This window comes from Leptidea sinapis, chromosome 13 (assembly GCF_905404315.1).
Source record: "Leptidea sinapis chromosome 13, ilLepSina1.1, whole genome shotgun sequence".
Lineage (NCBI taxonomy): Eukaryota > Metazoa > Arthropoda > Insecta > Lepidoptera > Pieridae > Leptidea > Leptidea sinapis.
The window spans coordinates 12,108,222-12,130,758 of NC_066277.1; the positions used below are offsets into that span (position 1 = coordinate 12,108,222).

Consider the following 22,537-nt stretch of genomic DNA (forward strand, 5'->3'; position numbering starts at 1 on the left):
CTTTTTTACATTTTGTTGATAAAAGTGCGGGCAAAAATCAAGCGATATTATTCATCCCTCTATATTTAATCCTTTATCATATTTTATATTAATATTTTATTAAAGACCGTTTCAATACCTACTTCTAAAGTTATTGAATATTGGACAAAGCATTGCACTCAAAAGATATTAAGGTTTAAAATGTTAATCTAGAAAAAATAATGCAATAATAAAATAATAAATAAGTGAAATAAAACGTATATGTTACCAATAATAAATCTATAATCCGGCTTGGTAGACTTTCCACTACCATAGATCGCTATCTAAGCGAGTGAAACCGCGGGGCATGGCTAGTAACATATAAATATACACTGGCCTGCAAAAGTAAGTATCACACTTTTAAATTTTTTTTTTTTTCTTAACTATAGAAGGTAGAGATTTAAGATTAAAAACGTTTTGTTGCAAATTTAAAATTTAATATAATATTGTAATAGATCCATTTAATAAATTAAATAGACAAGTATATGTTCAGAAATACGAAAAAATAATTCCTACTAATATTAAAACTCAAAGTCAAAAAAATCTTTATTCACTGTAAAACTTTATAAGTAATTTAGTGCAAGTCAGGGTGAAGTACAAAAGTTACAATAGCATTCAAAATAGTATAACAATATTCATTAACAAAAAAAAGAAACATTAATTCCAACTATCTTTATTATAAATGTGATGTCTATGAAATTTTGTACAGAGATAGACTAGAGCTTGGAATAGGACATAGGCTATTTTTTATTGCAAAAAAATGAATGGAGGGGTTGAGATAGGGGATGGAAGTTTGCATGGAAGTTTGTCATTATTGAAGAAGACACCATAAAACTTTCTATTTAGGCATTTGATAAGTATTTGATCGAGCATTTTTGAAACCCTGGGGATGAAATAGGACATAATAGTTCGCAGGGAAATGCTATTAAAGTGACTGTCCACATTGACAAGGGATATCCGCTGTATCGTAGAAGACCGCCGCCAGCAGTGGAATGAGCAGTTTGTTGCAAAGTATCCCAAAAAATAAAAAAATCTGCCCAAAGTAACTAACTATTCCATGCGTACAGAGTCGCGGGTACAAGCTAGTAGATTACAAATTGATATAGAATAATAATAAAGTTGTACGTAGCCTAAATTTCCAAGGAAATCTTCAATTTCCTCCGAAGATTTGAGTTTTCAACAACAATGATATATTAAATTAGCACAACAAAATTTTGAGTAAACTTAATTGTACATATTGAGGCTCTGATAACGAATGCAATTTGTGTTCGCAGATAGTATGAACTAATCAATGCTTGTCGTATGAGACAATTTTGAGAGTTATCAAACATTATCTGCTGATACGCTGGAAATATTTTATTTGGTTTTGTATTTGGTAATATTGGTGCAGATTTCAGCTGATTATTGCAATTTCCTTACCTTTTTTATGAGTGATCGGTGTATAATGAATAAATAACATAAATAAAATCTCAAACTCTATAAAACTCTTGTGTTTTTAATTATTAATTTTCATTAACTTCTTTTTTACTTACTCGTGTAAGGCGTTTATAGTATTTGAAAATGAAGTATTTTGCTGCATCACTTTAATCATCACACGCAGTAATACGTTGAAGCAGAAAATGTTGGTTTAAAAGAGTGCCCATGAGTTTCTTGCCACTTCTTCTCATTTAAGCTCAACCTTTTCCGAAGTGGTAGTAAATGTAAGAAAGAGAAAACTTTTGAGATTCATAGGTGTCATTTACTTGACCTACATGAATAAAGTGATTTTGGTTTGAATTGATTTAATACAATTCTCAAAATATTAGCTCGCTGACAAAAAAATGAAGTTGGTGACACACTAAACATAAAATATTCTATATTCAATACTCATAATATACCTAATGGATAAATGTCTCAAGCTGTAGATAGTCGATAGCAGCGATACCTGCACTATCGCCCAAACTGACACGTAGACTTATCAGCCTCAACAAACATGAAATCCGTATAATGGTGGGCACCCTACCTGGTCACACATCACTAAACAAACACCTTTTCACAATCGTCCGTCGACGACTGTCCGTTACAGTCCCAAGTGCAGAGGCTATCTAGCCGAGGACGAAACGGTCCCTCACGTAATCCTGGAATTTTTGGGGGGGTGGCCAACCAACGGGCAAAAACCTTAACTGATACGAGGTTGCTCCAGGAATGTTTGTTTTATGACTATGATAAGGGACGAGACGAACAGGACATTAAGCTGATGGTAATTTATACGCCCTGCCCATTACAATGCAGTATCACTCAAGATTCTTGAAAATCACAAAAATTCTTATCGGCGCAGATATAAGATGTTAAGTATCGTTTGCCCAGTAATTTCACTAGCTATGGCGCCCTTCGGACCGGAACACAATAATGCTACACATTATTGCTTCGCGGCAGAAATAGGCGCCGTTGTGGTACCCATAATCTAGTCGGCATCCTGTGAAAAGGAGCCTTCAACTGGTGAAATGTTTTGAACTTCTGGAAGGAGCTGGGCTGGTTGTAGTAACTGGCCAATACTGCACGCAAAATGGACCCAACCTAGTGATTGAATTGTGTTGGAGCCACCATACCATATACCTAATGCAACGTCATTATGAAATATTTTGATCTCAGTCATAGTCATCACCACTTATGTCGATAAAAATATATAATATTATGAACCTATATTGAAATAATTAGACTACTAAAATTAATAAATCAAAATCACTTTATTCCTTTAGGTCACGGAAATGACACTTATGAATGTCATTTTTTTTTCTTATTGTACCTACTGCTTACTTTGTAAGAAGAAGTAGGAAGAAACTCATTGCCACTCTTTTAAATCAAGATTTACATTTTCACCGTTATATTTATACAAATCATTTCAATTACAATATATTATGTAAAGTGACGCAACAGACATACTCACACTACAAATACTCAACGCCTTACACGAGTAAGTCAAAGAAAATGTAAATTCATACGTAAATTGACAATTGGGAATAAATAATGATAAGTGATCACCGCCGCCCACATTCTCTTGCAACACCAGAGGAATCACATGAGCGTTGTCGGCCTCTAAGGGAGGTGTAGTTACACGTTTATTTTGAAGGTACCTATGTCATATTGTCCCGCACGGTGCACGCAAGCACGTTGGTATGTGGAACAAAGTTCCATGAAGATCGCACTGTAATTCTCCACAGGACTCCGTAGGAACGTCACACATCCAGATGGTCTAGATCCAGATAGTGGGAATGATATCCTAATTTGGGGCGTGTCGTGTGAATCTGGAAATCGGCTGCAGAAATCAGGTGAAACAATTCTTCGGAGCACTTCCCGTGATAAATGCGATAGAAGACACACAATGAAGCAACGTCTCTACGCAACGCCACCTTAACCTGTTATTGATGCCTCTTTCATTTATTTATTTTAATGGTTTAGATATCTACAATCAGCCCCTCGGGTAGTGTACTTAAGCTGATAAAGGTAAGATGGCGTTTTGAGGGTATGTGTCAACGTGTTTACGTCTTCTTTGTCAGAGGGCGCAGGAAGATCAAAAACAAGCAGTTTAGCCTTTAAAACTTTTATGTGAAATGTAACAACGTGGTCAGCTTATCATTTATCTTCTGCAAATTTTATTAAATCAGAAATACTTTTAGGTAGCAGCCTAGTCAATAGCTATACAATTAAAACATTTCGTAGGCTCATTGTGGCAACGGTGGGTCACCGTTCTATCAGAAGTAACTAACTTCGTAACAAGCAATTTAAGTGTAATTCTAATGAAAGAAATACTCGTTAATCTCCCGTTGGTGATCGTCCCAATTAGATAGCACCTTCTGAGCAATATCCCAGCAGATACTCCCAAGGGAGTACCGCTTGTGCCTCTTTTAAAGGAACTTTTTGCCACGTACTATAAAGTTGTGGAATGAGCTTCGTTGTGCGGTGTTTCTGGGACGATATGATAAGGGTACCTTCAAAAAAAGCGCGTACACCTTCCTTAAAAGCCTGCAACTTTTTTTTAAATGTAAGAGTGGGCAAATGGGCAAGAGGCTCACGGGATGGGGAGAGGTGAGGCAAACGCTTATAGACATCCGCAAGAACAGGTGTCAAGAGATGCATTGCATGCAGCCTTAAAGGTGACAGTGTGCTCTTTTCTTGAAGAACCCTAAGTCGTATCGGTTCGGGATTACCACAGCCGGTAATTGATTCCACAAACTGTAATTCCGCTGGTATTGCAAGAGAATGTGGGCAGCGGTAATCACTTAAAACCAGTTGACCCGTACGCTCGTTTCTCCTCCTTGCCCATACAAGGCTTATTTATATCTAGGTAACACTGAAAATGTTTGAAAAATGAAAAACGGCTTAATGTAGAAAGTTGCCAATACTTTTATTACTCTCTGCACATCGTCGCATTCGATGGAACCATTGAGACAAGCAGTGGGAACATTCTTCCTTCTCTCCCTCGGGTCTCTTCTATGGCATTTTCGAACGATTTCACCGCATCTTCAGGGCTCGTTAAACGAATACCTCGAATTTTATCTTTAGTTTTTGGGAATAAATAAAACTCGCAGGCAAATAATCTCTTCAGAAAATTAAAAATTAATAATTTAGAAGATAATATCAAAAGCTAAAACTCAATAACTGTTTTCATCTTATTTAATTAATCATGACAATTGCAATTCTTACGTGCGGTAAAACCCTTAAAATATATTAAATCAATATATTACACTGGAGACATTAATTTAATGATTTTACATCACGTCACGTTTTTAAGGTCATTCCAAATTCAATGAACTATCTTTAAAAAGCTCTTACTGTATTTTTCACTTTTTTACCATAACCGGACATTACAGGCGTGATTGTATATTAGTATGTATGTAACAGTAACTTATTTATAACACTTTCATCTTATCGAAGGTTATGAACCAACTGGGTTTCACTGAATTAAATCTGATAATATTAAATCAATCAACCTTGTTATCAATCAAAATCATTTTATTCATGTACGTCACGAAAATGACACTTGGGAATGTCAAAAATTACATTTGTCGTTAAATTTACCGCTACTTCGTAAAGGGCTTTAATGAGAAGAAGTGGCATGAAACTCATTGCCACTCTTTTAAATCAACATTTACATGTTCGTCGATTATTACATTACAAATCATTTCAATTACAATATAATCTATACAAATCTAAAAATCTAACTAAAACTCGAGAACGGCTGGACCGATTTGGGCTTATTTTGGTCTTGAATTATTTGTTTAAGTCCAGAGAAGGTTTAAAAGGTGAATAAATATGAAAATGCTCGGAATTAAATAAAAACAACAATTTCATTTTTCCTTTGATGTGTCCACGTCGTTCAGAAATCAAATTGAAAGGATAGTTTAAAATGAATAACTAATTGGAATTTTTATATCTAACCAACTTTCTCAGGAGGTAAAAAAGAAACTTAATTTTTGGCTGACAATAGTCAGTAGATTAACAGTTGTTAACTATGTATCAGATTATTTTTATGTAAATTGATAAATCTTAAGTTTTGTCACAAATTAAATTTCTGAAAGCAACCATTATAGTTGATATTTGACAACCAACTAAATGTAGATTCATAATTCTTAAGTTTTGTCACAAATTAAATTTCTGAACGCAACCATAATATTTGACATTTGACAACCAACTGAAGTGAAGTACCACTGTCTAGACTTCCTGAGCACACGAAGCTGTTCAGCGGCTACTCTCGCAGGTGATCACTGAACTAAACGTCACCCGATATGTCGGCAAGTATGTCGATCATATTCCAATACATAGACAGAGCAGTGTTATCAAATAGAGAGGATGCGATAATGTTTCTGCATAAATTAAAAAATTAAAAAATACAATTGCAATTTCAGTTCATTTATTTAGTGGAAAAAGTCACAACACAGCACTAGCAGGGGCCATCATGGGAAAATGTTGCCTTATCGCAATTCATGCTGAAAAAAAACAGATAAATAAGAAAATATGCTGATGATTATAATTTTCTTTGTTTTAAAAGTGATAACCTTCACTTCTAGGATTAATATACAAATAAAATTTAAATACAAAATTCCTAGAAGTGAGGATTATCACCTTAAAAATATAACAAATTGTTAAGATTTACAAGAGCGACATCCCAAGTCAATTTCCTAACATGCAAATATTGGGGTTAAGCAGGTTATCAACTGTAAAGTAGATCCTGTAGATGAAGCCACGACCTGAGAGTTGAACAAAGCATACTAGATTTTATGACGATACGTCACTCGAACGTTTAGCTCAGTTGGCAGAGCACGGAACGCCAGGGTCGCGGGTTCGAGTGCCGCATCGTTCAAAAAATTTTGTATTAAAATTTTATTTGTATGATTATTAATATTTTTATTGGTGAGGGAAATAGGCACTTAAACCTGTAGATCTATTGTGCCCCCTACGTGTGTTTGGACGTGTTATAGCGTGCTATAGCAATTACTATGCTCATTGTGATGAGGCATTTGGGGAACGTTTAGAGAATTTTTCCCTCGCATATTCGGAGTCCGGTTTGTATCTAAATCACATCCTCCATGCAGATGATGTACTATTGACTATAGTGACAATTATTTCTTTATCTATGTGTAATTAATAAAATTCACAATTCCACTTGAAGATCAAAGGAGTGTTAATCCCAAGTGGTATTCTACCATTTGTTTACCCAGGGTGTTAGAAAAGTTCGCGAAAGACGAGCAAACAGCCGCGATCTCCTACTACTACTCCTACTTCATCACACACGACCAACAAAACTAAGTCATTTTTAACTTCCAAAAAAGTACAACTCGGCACTCATCCTGCACATAGCCTTGACCTAGCACCCTGTGATTTCTGTATTTTCTCCAAAATCAAAGATTTGATGAGAGGTTTAACTTTAACCAATTCCGAAGTGGCAGTGATAGCGTTCAATCAGCACGTAGAAAACATGCCTTCAGATCTGTGGTCCTTCTGTATTACAAAATGGTTCGATCGCATTAAAAAATATTTAAAATGTAAAGGAGAGTATTTCGAAAATCAATAAACATAACATTTTGGTTATAACATGTTGTTTTTTTAAGTTACGCAAAAGTTTTAGTATGACCTACGTATACCTAAATAAGTACCTAGATATATACCCCTGCAATATAATATATGGGTGTATACGTTCTATTATAGAAAAATATATTCCCAGCAGAGGTTAAACCATCAAACCGCACGGCAGATAAAGTCATGAAGCGAACCCTCAATTTGATTATTGGGATTATCTGTTGGATTCAATGGATTGCTTGTTTGGATTGTTTGGATTGCCGTCTTACTGCTGTCGCTGTTGCAGTGGACAGGGTAAAGATACCCTGTCCACTGCAACAGCATAGTCTCTTGTTATCTTTGTGAACCATGTTGTGCTCGTCCTCTGTGCGTGTGCAACGCAACTGAACTTAAGTTACCAGTGGGAGGCTCATTTGCACAGGATGCCGTCTAGATTATGGGTACAACAACGGCGCCTATTTCTGCTGTGAAGCAGTAATATGTTAACTACATTACTGTGTTTCCGTCTGAAGGGCGCCGAAACAAGTAAAATTACTGAGCAAAAGAGACTTAAGATCTTATGTCTCTAGGTGACGAGCTCAATAATTGTAGTAACGCTCAGAATTTTTGCCATGGCGTATCAATTACCATATTTTCATTAAAAACAAAAACTTATCTGTTCAGTTACGGCATCAGACTCACATCACATTAATAAATACTGAAAAAACTAGCAGGAAAAGCAGAGTAAATACTTACAAGCATTTGTTGCCATATGTTTTGCCGTTGGTGGCACAAACAGGACCGAACTCTTCAAGACAGATACAGTTCTTACTTGTAGTATCAGCAGATGCGAGAGGCCAGAAGAACACCGCCACTATTACTGTTATCACTGTGGGTTAGTTATTTTTTTATGAAAAAGAAACAAAAAGGCGCGATAAGTGGTATGATTGCTTTTCGAATTCAAAATTATTAAAGGATCAGTGGGAGGCTCCTTGCACAGGCTGCCGGCTAGATTATGGGTACCAAAACTGCGCCTATTTCGGCCGTGAAGCAGTTATGTGTAAGCATTACTGTGTTTCGATCTGAAGGGCGCCGTAGCTAGTGAAATAACTTGGCAAATGAGTACTAACGTGTTATGTCTCAAGGTGACGAGCGCAATTGCAGTGCCGCTCAGAATTTTTGGGTTTTTCAACAATCCTGAGCGACATTGCATTGTAATGGGCAGGGCGTATGAAGTACCATCAGCTGAACGTCCAGCTCGTCTCGTCTCTTATTTTCATAAAAAAAAGAATAAGTTTGACGCTTTATAAGGCCAGCAACGCTCTTATGAAAGAATTGAATTGGTTGGATGCAATTACATATTATCACAGTAATCACGACCATCATGTTCACGAAGCATCCTTACACTAATAATGAGTTCAAGCTCTAAAGGTTGATTCATCCAATTAACGATAAATTATATTTATACATTTAATTCTTTGGTTGCAACACCTTATAAACTAATTTGTTTTGTAAATTACAGCCATTGTAAGATACTCTATTTGATTGAAATGTTTGGCCGTTTAGTTTCTTGTATGTTCATCTCACGAGCTTAACTTTTTACGAATATACAGTAAATTCAGTAATTTAAAAGAAATAAATAATTGTAGTGATGATTCAAAAGCGCTTGGTTTAAGCCTATTTTGAATAATTTGACTTTGACTTTGACTTTAAAGACAGAAAAACCATTTATTCACATACGTATAAATGACACTAATGAATGTCAATGATTTTACTATACTTCGGAAAAGCTGAGCTTTAATGAGAAGCCTCGAAGCTTGAAATAAATTGCCACTGTCTTTTATCTCATTTATAGTTTCAGAATTTTAGATTATATTTTACACATTGTATGTAAAGCGGTGCACCAAATTTAATCAAAGATTTCAAAAAGAAATGATAAATCTTGAACAAGACTTAGAAGATTAATGGGTGCAGTAGATGTATCAATTCGTATACACTATAAATTAAATTATAAATTTCGTTTATTTCAGAGATTACGTATACATTTTTAGTGGTTGAGACTTCCCAGTAAGTTGTCTAAGGCCACTTGTATTGGGAATATCCCGCAACTTCCTTAGCAGATACATTTAATTTAATAAACAATATAGAAATAAACAGAAATGATTAAAGACCAAATTTAACAATTATCGCAAAATGAAAACTCGTATGTAAGCTGTGTGTGTGTGTGTGTGTGTGTGTGTGTGTGTGTGTGTGTGTGTGTGTGTGTGTGTGTGTGTGTTTGTGTTTGTGTGTGTGTGAGTGAGTGTGTGCATGGGTTTGAGTTTGGACCTTTATTAGGGTCCATCTATAGAATGCGTGTGTAGCTATATAATATATATATACATAAGTTTAGGTGTTATGTTAAAATTATATCTGTAAACCAATAGTACAAAGACAGGACACCACATGCAGCGCCCCTTCACGAGCATGACGCGCAGACCAGCCATCACTTCCCTCACACATATCTCAGGGAAGTTAATGACCCGTCCCACGATGCCGCCATGAATCATTTCTCTTATGTAACAAGATAGTAATTGCCGTGAGGAGCTCTAAATTAAAATATCCTTATTGATATAAATACTTAAAGTATACTCACACCAGATGAATTTCATGTTTGTTTATTACTCGTATACCACGTATATGCTCGATGACCAACAAGAAAACTTATATTGCATTGTCGAACAACACACATTACCTATTTATATAAAAATATAATTATTAGGAACGTTTCACACGGCAGTGTTGACAAGTAGGTATGTCTTGGTTATTCGTAGTCGCAATTTATATTTCTGCCAAATGGACGGTGGCAAATCGGTTCCCGGTATTGATTTTCTCAATATTATCAATCCCGTCTCGCTAAAATCTTATATTAAACTTAGGACCCGACAGATGTTGTCCCGTACACAAGTGTTAAATTTGAAAAATCGGTACAAACCTTAGGAGGTGATTTCTAACATACGTAGGAGGATTATACTATGTTGACTGTATTGAGAATCTAAACCAATCTCAAATACACTGGAACAATCTAAAAAAAATCATCAAAATCCATTTAGGAGGTAGTTCAATTGTGAATCTAAACCATCCTCGAATCTACTTGAACACACACAGGAAATTTCATTCAAATCGGTACAGCCATTTAGGAGGAGTTCACTGTCAACTCACGTACAGAAGAATTATTTAAATAAAGATATAATAAACAAGATGGAGTCCCATGCAGTTTTCCTTGGACTGTAAGACACAAGAGATCAGCCTCGATAAAACAGATCGTACTCTTTGTTCTGGTCTCTCTGTACTGGAAGGTAAGCTGGAGCATACGTTTGAGGCCGCAGTCCTACTGATTAATATAAAGATATCAGCAATTTGGCGGCCGGGAGCAGTCACTTGTCTACCGAGCTCATCTGAAACCAACTCGCCGACCGCAACAGCTAAAAACCCCATTTGTCAGTAGTATTGGAATACTGGGTCTCGAAATCTCGAGAGATTGCCAATTCCACGGTCATCTGCAGCCAAATTGACTTCGGAGAGCTGGGCGTCATAAATAGAGCACGGCAATTATACACGCCAGCCCACATTTTAGCGCTCTACAAAGCGCATACACGGCCACTTAATATGGTGTATTGCTGTCATCTCTGGTCTGGCACACCCCAATATCAACTAGATCCATTTGATCGCGTGCAACGCAGAGCTGCTTAAATTGTCAGGGACCCAGTGCTCTGTGAACGGTTGGATCACGTTGCGTAGAGATTCCCCTTCATTGTATGTCTCCTACCGCAATTATCACGGGGAGTGTCCCGAAGAGCTGTTTCACCTGATTCTTGCCGCCAAATTCTATCTACGCAAGACACGCTGCAAATAAAGATATCATCCCCACTATCTGGATGTGTGGCAGTCCTCCACAGTGCGCTTTTCAAGGAACTTTCTTCCACGTACGTGTGGAATGAACTTCCTTATGCGGTGTTTCCGCGATGATACGACATGGGTACCTTCAATTCGAGCGCGTAAACCTTTCTTAGAGGCCGGCAACACTCCTTTGATCCTCTGGTGTTGCAAGATAGCGTGGGCGGCGGTGATCACTTATCACCAGGTGACACATACGCTTGCTTCTCCTGCTTCCACACGGCAGGTATCTACAACATGTCCTTGAAATAAACACACTAACGTTTGCATATTTGACTTATTGATCGGCCTGCTATGTGGAACGTACTTTATAAAACTAATTATAAATTGCTAATATACTCGCTTCGATAGCTGTATTATGCAGTATTACTGTTATTACAACAATATAGTTTTTGTATTATTTTTAATCTATATTCATTTTTCGATAAAGTCGCCTTAAAATAACTCCATCATAGAAATGGGCGTTTCGGTTTCCGCAATATCGTAACCGGTTTCATTTTTTCTAAGCAACCAATTACGGTGACAGGTTTTTTCTGAGACAGGTTTCTAATTGTAACCTCCTAAGCTACACAATAATAGTTTTGTACGTGGATGGCGCTGGCTCGAGTCCTGTTTGGAAATAACTTGTTTTTCTGAACAAACAGTTTTTATTATTTATTTTGTTGAATTTTGGGTATTTTACAAATATATTATAGTTTTCATATCTGTTTATGGTTTGAAAGATGAATTGACTTCAATTAAGAGCTATTAATTTTATGCCTACCATAAAAGGCATAAAAGGCATTTATTTTCTCAAAATTGGTTCCTTTAGAATTCTTTTTGATGTCATTTTTGATAAGTACTAGATACTACTACCGCTTCAGAAACAAATGGCGCTCTAAGAGAGAAGAAGCGGCGCAAGAAACTCTCCCAGCATTTTTTTTTGCGCTCTTTTCAATAAAAATATACAATATTGTACAGTCATTTCTATCGCTATAAAATAATCACAATCTAGTCCCAGGCTGTCCGATCATTGAGATATTCAGCAGTCGGGTAATTTACGACAGAGCCAATTTTTTATAAAACATTTAAAATTATTTATAGATAATGCCTGAACAGTGGCTGGGACTTTAATAAAGATGTGTATACATGTACCCTTAAAGCTATTATGTATCTTATGAAGCCTACTAGAATTTGCCACAAGCAATCCCTTATTTCTAGTGTTATAATAATGAAAATCACTATTAAGAGCAAAAGGGTGACGATTTTTGTGAACATATATTAAATTTTCATAAATGTACTGACAAGGAACAGTCATAATATTGATTTCTTTTAATTTTTCTTTGAGAGACTCATATATATATATCATAATCATATATAGTCTATAAGCAAGCTGATATATAGCACGAACAGCTCTCTTTTGCAGAGCAAACACTATATCAATATCAGCAGCATGACCTCATAGTAAAATACCGTACGTCATGATGCTGTGAAAATAACTGAAATACACTAATCTAGCGGTCGCAACATTCGTGTAACCTCTAATCTTTCTAACTGCATATTTCGCAGAGCTGAGTCTATCTGCTAGATGGGCAATATGTGGACCCCACTGAAGCTTTTTATCTAACGTGATACCCAAGAAGACCGTAGAGTTCACATGTTCCAATATCTGGTTATTTATAAGTACGTTGGTTTCTACCTCCGCTGTGTTTGGTGTAATGAACCGTAAACACTTTGTTTTTTTCTGTTTAAGTGCAGATTATTCGTCTCAAACCAACGCACTATCTTTGAGAGTGCATTGTTTACCTCGTCATCAATATCTGCACGTCGCTTCACCTTAAAAATAAGTGGATTATCATCAGCAAACAATACAATCTCATGGCTATCATCTACCACAAACGGTAGATCGTTTATATATATAAGAAACAAGAAAGGACCGAGAATAGAACCCTGTGGAACACCTATTCTCACAGGTTTACCCGAAGACCGTTTGCCATTTACATCAACTATCTGTACTCTTTCGCTTAAATATGATTTTTACAAAAATGCATTTGTAGCTGTTGAAGCAAAAGTTTTTCAAATATTTTACTAAAAACAGCCAGTACTGAAATAGGTCTGAAATTAGCAGCGTCAAAAGAACTGCCCGATTTAAACAAAGGTATAACTTTGCTGTATTTTATGAGGTCAGGAAACACACCCTCTATGCATTCATTAAATATTATTGCTAATTCTGGTGCTATAATGTCAAGTGTGTATTTTACAATATTAGTCGAATGGCGATATAGGTCTTTTGTATTTTTTAGGTTAATTAATTTGAAGATTTTTATTATATCGTTACCTGTAACATACTTAAATTTCGAATCAGTGGAAGACACTGGTACGTGTAATTTAAGCATATCACGTGCTGCTTTTGGTGAAGAGTTAAGGTCTTTGTTCATGACAATCGGGATTTCGGAGAAGTATTTATCAAATTCATTTGCAATTTCTATTTCCGATTTTATAACGCGATTATTAATATTTAAACAGATAGAGGTGTAACGACAATTTTATATAACAGTTTCATTGTTAATTACACTCCAAGTCGCTTTTACTTTATTATTACTGTTTTTTATTTTATCTGCAATAAAACGTGTTTTCGCTTCATGATAAACTACTTTAAAAAGCTTGGAGTATTTTTTACATATATTTTAAATTCTTCACTATTATTGTAATGTTTCTCATAATAAAGGTCATATAAGCGTTTACGACTTTTGTGGATACCCATTGTTGCCCAACCATTAAAACAATGTTTGTTGTTTTCTGTCACCGTTACTGGAGTAAAAATCCTGTCAAATTCCTCACAGATGGAATTGAAGACTAAGTTATAGTGAAAATTAGCAGTTTCACCACAGTGTAAATTATTTATTATTTATCGGTATCGTATTTACCAAATTATTTCTAAACCTCTCAAGACGGCTACCCGTAACTGGTACAATCGCCACCTTTTTTTGTCTGACATTGTCCAATCTTTATAAATGACCAGAGATTGGAACTTGTGAACTCTACGGTTTTCTTGGGTATTACGTTAGATAAAAAGCTTCAGTGGGGTCCACATATTGCCCATCTAGCAGATAGACTCAGCTCTGCGAAATATGCAGTTAGAAAGATTAGAGGGTACACGAATGTTGCGACCGCTAGATTAGTGTTCTTTAGTTATTTTCACAGCATCATGACGTACGGTTTATTACTATGGGGTCATGCTGCTGACATTGATATAGTGTTTGCACTGCAAAAGAGAGCTGTTCGTGCTATATATCAGCTTGGTTATAGACAGTCTCTCAAAGAAAAATTTAAAGAAATAAATATTATGACTGTTCATTGTCAGTACATTTATGAAAATTTAATATATGTTCACAAAAATCGTCACCTTTTTGCTCTTAATAGTGATTTTCATTATTATAACACTAGAAATAAGGGATTGCTTGTGGCAAATTCTAGTAGGCTTCATAAGATACATGCTTTAAGGGTACATGTATACACTTCTATAATAAAGTCCCAGCCACTGTTCAGGCATTATCTATAAATAATTTTAAATGTTTTATAAAAAAATGGCTCTGTCGTAAATCCTATTACTCCACTGCTGAATAGCTAAATGATCGGACAGCCTGGGACTAGATTGTGATTATTTTATAGCGATAGAAATGACTGTACAATATTGTATATTTTTATTGAAAAGAGCGCAAAAAAAAATGCTGGGAGAGTTTCTTGCGCCGCTTCTTCTCTCTCAGAGCGCCATTTGTTTCCGAAGCGGTAGTAGTATCTAGTACTTATCAAAAATGACATCAAAAAGAATTCTAAAGGAACCAATTTTGAGAAAATAAATGCCTTTTATGCCTTTTATGGTAGGCATAAAATTAATAGCTCTTAGTTGAAGTCAACGTTTCATCTTTCAAACCATAAACAGATATGAAAACTATAATATATTTGTAAAATATCCAAAATTAAACAAAATAAATAATAAAAACTGTTTGTTCAGAAAAACAAGTTATTTCCAAACAGGACTCGACCCAGCGCCATCCACGTACAAAACTATTATTGTGTAGCTTAGGAGGTTACAATTAGAAACCTGTTTCAGAAAAAACCAGTTACCGTAATTGGTTGCTTAGAAAAAATTAAACCGGTTACGATATTGCGTAGCAGAAACCGAAACGCCCATTTCTATGATGGAGTTATTTAAAGACGACTTTATCGAAAAATGAATATAGCTTAAAAATAATACAAAAACTATATTGTTGTAATAACAGTAATACTGTATAATACAGCTATCGAAGCGAGTATATTAGCAATTTATAATTAGTTTTATAAAGTACGTTCCACATAGCAGGCCGATCAATAAGTCAAATATGCAAACGTTAGTGTGTTTATTTCAAGGACATGTTGTAGATACCTGCCGTGTGGAAGCAGGAGAAGCAAGCGTACGTGTCACCTGGTGATAAGTGATCACCACCGCCCACGCTATCTTGCAACACCAGAGGATCAAAGGAGTGTTGCCTCGAATTGAAGGTACCCATGTCGTATCATCGCGGAAACACCGCATAAGGAAGTTCATTCCACACGTACGTGGAAGAAAGTTCCTTGAAAAGCGCACTGTGGAGGACTGCCACACATCCAGATAGTGGGGATGATATCTTTATTTGCAGCGTGTCTTGCGTAGATAGAATTTGGCGGCAAGAATCAGGTGAAACAGCTCTTCGGGACACTCCCCGTGATAATTGCGGTAGGAGACATACAATGAAGGGGAATCTCTACGCAACGTGATCCAACCGTTCACAGAGCACTGTCCCTGACAATTTAAGCAGCTCTGCGTTGCACGCGATCAAATGGATCTAGTTGATATTGGGGTGTGCCAGACCAGAGATGACAGCAATACACCATATTAAGTGGCCGTGTATGCGCTTTGTAGAGCGCTAAAATGTGGGCTGGCGTGTATAATTGCCGTGCTCTATTTATGACGCCCAGCTCTCCGAAGTCAATTTGGCTGCAGATGACCGTGGAATTGGCAATCTCTCGAGATTTCGAGACCCAGTATTCCAATACTACTGACAAATGGGGTTTTTAGCTGTTGCGGTCGGCGAGTTGGTTTCAGATGAGCTCGGTAGACAAGTGACTGCTCCCGGCCGCCAAATTGCTGATATCTTTATATTAATCAGTAGGACTGCGGCCTCAAACGTATGCTCCAGCTTACCTTCCAGTACAGAGAGACCAGAACAAAGAGTACGATCTGTTTTATCGAGGCTGATCTCTTGTGTCTTACAGTCCAAGGAAAACTGCATGGGACTCCATCTTGTTTATTATATCTTTATTTAAATAATTCTTCTGTACGTGAGTTGACAGTGAACTCCTCCTAAATGGCTGTACAGATTTGAATGAAATTTCCTGTGTGTGTTCAAGTAGATTCGAGGATGGTTTAGATTCACAATTGAACTACCTCCTAAATGGATTTTGATGATTTTTTTTAGATTGTTCCAGTGTATTTGAGATTGGTTTAGATTCTCAATACAGTCAACATAGTATAATCCTCCTACGTATGTTAGAAATCTGTCGGGTCCTAAGTTTAATATAAGATTTTAGCGAGACGGAATTGATAATATTGAGAAAATCAATACCGGGAACCGATTTGCCACCGTCCAGAAATATAAATTGCGACTACGAATAACCAAGACATACCTACTTATCAACACTGCCGTGTGAAACGTTCCTAATAGTTATATTTTTATATAAATAGGTAATGTGTGTTGTTCGACAATGCAATATAAGTTTTCTTGTTAGTCATCGAGCATATACGTGGTATACGAGTAATAAACAAACATGAAATTCATCTGGTGTGAGTATACTTTAAGTATTTATATCAATAAGGATATTTTAATATATTTATATTTGGATAGTTTCGAAAGGCACTATATAATTAAATACTGTTTTAATTTAATGTAAGATATTTGTACCATTCTTTTGTCGAATGTCGAATCAGAAATGGTGGAGATCCGTAGGAGAACGGAAGTCACCAACATAGCCCAAATGATTGCGGCACTGAAGTGGCAGTGGGCAGGGCACATAGTTCGACGCACAGATGGCCGGTGGGAAAAGTTGTCGAATTGCGACCACGTAAGATGGACCGACGATCTGATATCAGCACAGAAATGATCGTCTTGGAGATCTTTGGCCTTTGTCCCAAAGGTTTGTCCAGCAGTGGACGTCTTCTGGCTGATGTTGACTGAATTAAGTTATAAGAGTAGCCATTTCTTATGGAAGAGGGGGAACCATACCATGCGGGCCACGTGTTGATTAGATGGCGGAAGAAGAGAAATGATTCATGGCGGCATCGTGGGACGGGTCATTAACTTCCCTGAGATATATGTGAGGGAAGTGATGGCTGGTCTGCGCGTCATGCTCATGAAGGGGTGCTGCTTGTGGTGTTGTTGGTCCTAATATAATAAAACATATAATTTCTCTCATAACACCTTCACTTATGTATATATATTATATAGTAGCACACGCATTCTATAGATGTACCCAATTAAAGGTCCAAATTCAAACCCACATGCACGCACCCACTCACACACACAAACACACACGAGTTTTCATTGTGCGATAATTGTAAAATTGGGTTTTTAATAATTTCTGTTTATTTCTATATTGTTTATTAAATTAAATGTATCTGCTAAGGAAGTTGCGGGATATTCCCAATACAAGTGTCTTTAGACAACTTACTGGGAAGTCTCAACTACTAAAAATGTATATGTAATCTTTGAAATAAACGAAATTTATAATTTAATTTATAGTGTATTCCAATTGATACATCTACTGCACCCATTAATCTTCTAAGTCTTGTTCAAGATTTATCAATGTGTAAAATATAATCTAAAATTCTGAAACAGTAAATATAGATTAAAGACAGTGGCAATTAATTTCCTACTACTTCTTCTCATTAAAGCTCAGCTTTTCCGAAGTATAGTAAAATCATTGACCTTCATTAGTGTCGAAGTCGAAGTCAAAGTCAAAGACAAAGTAAAAGTCAAAATCAAATTATTCAAATAGGCTTAAACCAAGCGCTTTTGAATCATCACTACAATTATTTCTTTTAAATTACTGAATTTACCGTATGTTCGTAAAAAGTTAAGCTCGTGAGATGAATATACAAGAAACTAAACGGCCAAACATTTTAATCAAATAGAGTATCTTACAATGGCTGTAATATACAAAACAAATTAGTTTATAAGGTGTTGCAACCAAAGAATTAAATGTATAAATATAATTTATCGTTAATTGGATGAATCAACCTTTAGAGCTTGAACTCATTATTAGTGTAAGGATGCTTCGTGAACATGATGGACGTGATTACTGTGATAATATGTAATTGCATCCAACCAATACAATTCTTTCATAAGAGCGTTGCTGGCCTTATAAAGCGTCAAACTCATTCTTTTTTTATGAAAATTAGGGACAGGATGAGCAGGACGTTCAGTTGATGGTTACTGATGCGTCCTGCCGATAACAATGCAGTACCCCTCAGGATTGTTGAAAAACCCAAAAATTCTGAGCGGCACTTCACCTTGCGCTCGTCACCTTGAGACATAAGATGTTAGGTCTCATTTGCCCAGTAATTTCACTAGCTACGGCGCCCTTCAGATCGAAACACAGTAATGCCTTCACATTACTGCTACACGGCAGAAAAAGGGGCCGTTGTGATACCCGTAATCTAGCCGGCTGCCTGTGCATGGAGCCTCCCACTGATACTTTAATAATTTTAATTCGAAAAGCAATCATACCACTTATCGCGCCTTTTTGTTTCTTTTTCATAACCCATTAATTAACCCACAGTGATAACAGTAATAGTGGCGGTGTTCTTCTGGCCTCTCGCATCTGCTGGTACTACAAGTAAGAACTGTATCTGTCTTGAACGGTACAGTCCCGTTTGTGCCACCAACGGCAAAACATATAGCAATAAATGCTTGTAAGTATTTACTCTGCTTTTCCTGCTATTTTTTTCAGTATTTATTAATGTGATGTGAGTCTGATGCCGTAACTGAACAGATAACTTTTTGTTTTTAATGAAAATATGGTAATTGATACGCCATGGCAAAAATTCTGAGCGGTACTTCAATTATTGCGCTCGTCACCTAGAGACATAAGATCTTAAGTCTCTTTTGCTCAGTAATTTTACTTGTTTCGGCGCCCTTCAGACGGAAACACGGTAATGTAGTTAACACATAACTGCTTCACGGCAGAAATAGGCGCCGTTCTTGTACCCATAATCTAGCCGGCATCCTGTACGTAGGAGCCTCCCACTGGTAACTTAAGTTCAGTTGCGTTGCACACGCACAGAGGACGACCACACTTTGGTTCAAAAAGATAACAAGAGACTATGCTGTTGCAGTGGACAGGGTATCTTTACCGCAACAGCGATAGCAGTAAGACGGCTATCCGAACAATCACACAAGCAATTCGAAAAATCGAACAAGCAATCCGTAGAATCCAACAGATAATCCGAATAATCAAATTAAGGGTTTGCTTCACGACTTTATCGCCTGTCCGGTTCGAGGGTTTAATCTGTGCTGGGAATATATTTTTCTATAATAGAACGTATACACCCATATATTATATTGCATGGGTATATATCTAGGTACTTATATAGGTATACGTAGGTCACACTAAAACTTTTGCGTAACCAAGGGTTATCACTTTAAGAACATAACAAATTCCTTAAATAATAATCATCAGCATATTTTCTTATACATCTGTTTTTTTTTCAGCATGAATTGCGATAAGGCAACATTTTCTCATGATGGACCCTGCTAGTGCTGTGTTGTGACTTATTCCAATAAATAAATGAACTGAAATTGCATTTGTATTTTTTATTATTTTAACATAGTATTAGCATATTTATGCAGAAACATTATCGCATCCTCTCTATTTGATAACACTGGTCTGTGTATGTATTGGAATATGATCGACATACTTGCCGACATATCGGGTGATCACCTGCGAGAGTAGCCGCTGAACAGCTTCGTGTGCGCAGGCACCTCCTGCAATAATTTCAGGCGCAAATTGCAACTCAGAGAGAGTGCTGTTCTCGCCTCGATTTGCGTCGATGTGCTTGTTTTTTGTGACAAAACTTAAGATTTATCAATCTACATATAGTTGGTTGTCAACTGTCAAATATTATGGTTGCGTTCAGAAATTTAATTTGTGACAAAACTTAAGATTTATCAATCTACATATAGTTGGTTGTCAACTGTCAAATATTATGGTTGCGTTCAGAAATTTAATTTGTGACAAAACTTAAGAATTATGAATCTACATTTAGTTGGTTGTCAAATATCAAATATTATGGTTGCGTTCAGAAATTTAATTTGTGACAAAACTTAAGATTTATCAATTTACATAAAAATAATCTGATAGATAGTTAACAACTGTTAATCTACCGCCTATAGTCAGCCAAAAATTAAGTTTCTTTTTTACCTCCTGAGAAAGTTGGATAGATATAAAAATTCCAATTAGTTATTCATTTTAAACTATTCTTTTAATTTGATTTCTGAACGACGTGGACACATCAAAGAAAAATGAAATTGTTGTTTTTATTTAATTCCGAGCATTTTCATATTTATTCACCTTTTAAACCTTTTCTGGACTTCCACAAATAATTCAAGACCAAAATAAGCCCAAATCGGTCCAGCCGTTCTCGAGTTTTAGCTAGATTTTTAGATTTATATAGATTATATTGTAATTGAAATGATTTGTAATGTAATAATCGACGAACATGTAAATGTTGATTTAAAAGAGTGGCAATGAGTTTCATGCAACTTCTTCTCATTAAAGCCCTTTGCGAAGTGGCGGTAAATTTAACGAGAAATGTAATTTTTTACATTCCCAAGTGTCATTTTCGTGACGTACATGAATAAAATGATTTTGATTGATAACAAGGTATTGATTTAATATTATCAGATTTAATTCAGTGAGACCCAGTTGGTTCATAACCTTCGATAAGATGAAAGTGTTATAAATAAGTTACTGTTATAATAAGTTACTAATTCTAGTAGGCTTCATAAGATACATAATAGCTTTAAGGGTAAATGTATACACTTCTATAATAATGTCCCAGCCACTGTTCAGGCATTATCTAGATATAAATAAATTTTAATGTTTTATAAAAAATGGCTCTGTCGTAAATCCTATTACTTCATAGCTGAATATCATCTAACTCATATCATCTAAATGATCGGACAGCCTGGGATCAGATTGTGATTATTTTATAGCGATAGAAAAGACTGTACAATATTGTATATTTTTATTGAAAAGAGCGCAAAAAAGAATGCTGGGAGAGTTTCTTGCCCCGCTTCTTCTCTCTTAGAGCGCCATTTGTTTCCGAAGCGGTAGTAAATTCTAGTATATTAGAAATGACATCAAAAAGCAATCAATTTTGAGAAAATATGTGCCTTTTATGCCTTTTATGCCTTTATTAATATACAATCACGCCAGTAATGTCCGATTAAGGTAAAAAAGTGAGAAATATAGTATGAGCTTGTTAAAGACAGTTCATTGAATTCACCTTAAAAACGTGACGTGATGTAAAATCATTAAATTTATTTTTCTAGTGTAATGTATTTATTTAATATATTTTAAGGATTTTACTGCTCGTAAGAATTGCAATTGTTATGATTAGTAAAATAGGATGGAAATAGTTATCGAGTTTAGCTTATGATATTATCTTCTAAATTATTAATTTTTAATTTACCGAAGAGATTATTTGCGACTTTTATTTATTCCCAAAAACGAAAGATAAAATTCGAGGTATTCGCTTAACGAGCCCTGAAGATGCGGTGAAAGCGTACGAAAATGCCATAGAAGAGACCCCTAAGGAAGAATGGGCCGACTGCTTGACTCAGTGGTTCCATCGAATTCGGCGATGTGTAGACAGGAACGGAGATTACTTCGAAAAATAATAAAAGTATTGGCAACTTCCTACATTTTCATTTTTCAGCCGTTTTTCATTTTTTAAACATTTTCAGTGTTACCTATGTTTAAACAAGCCTTGTATGGGCATGGAGGAGAAACGAGCATACGGGTCACCTGGTTTTAAGTGATTACCGCTGCCCACATTCTCTTGCAATACCAGAGGAATTACAGTTTGTGGAATCAATTACCGGCTGTCCCGAACCGATACGACTTAGGGTCCTTCAAGAAAAGAGCACACTGTCACCTTAAAGGTTGACAATGCATCTCTTGACACCTGTTCTTGCGGATTTCCATGAGCATTTGCCTCACCTCTCCCCATCCCGTGCCTCTTGCCCATTTGCCCCCTCTTACATTTAAAAAAAAGTTGCAGGCTTTTAAGGAAGGTGTACGCGCTTTTTTTGAAGGTACCCTTATCATATCGTCCCAGAAACACCGTAATAGTATAGCTATTGACTAGGCTGCTACCTTTTTTTTTTATGGAATAGGAGGACAAACGAGCGTACGGGTCACCTGGTGTTAAGTGATCACCGCCGCCCACACTCTCCTGCAACACCAGAGGAATCACAAGAGCGTTGCC

General features: G+C 36.2%; 2 long non-coding RNA genes across 2 annotated transcripts; one reads left to right on the forward strand and one right to left on the reverse strand.

The window, feature by feature from the left end:
- Positions 1 to 5,891: 5,891 nt before the first annotated feature.
- Positions 5,892 to 9,837, reverse strand: LOC126967678 (uncharacterized). The gene is made up of 3 exons (XR_007730055.1): positions 9,689 to 9,837; positions 7,810 to 7,942; positions 5,892 to 5,984 (listed from the first exon to the last, which is right to left on the reverse strand). It is a non-coding gene; the product is annotated as an uncharacterized LOC126967678 (long non-coding RNA).
- A 6,845-nt stretch (positions 9,838 to 16,682) lies between these two features.
- Positions 16,683 to 19,849, forward strand: LOC126967680 (uncharacterized). Its single transcript, XR_007730060.1, has 3 exons — positions 16,683 to 16,831; positions 18,826 to 18,958; positions 19,758 to 19,849. It is a non-coding gene; the product is annotated as an uncharacterized LOC126967680 (long non-coding RNA).
- Positions 19,850 to 22,537: the final 2,688 nt, after the last annotated feature.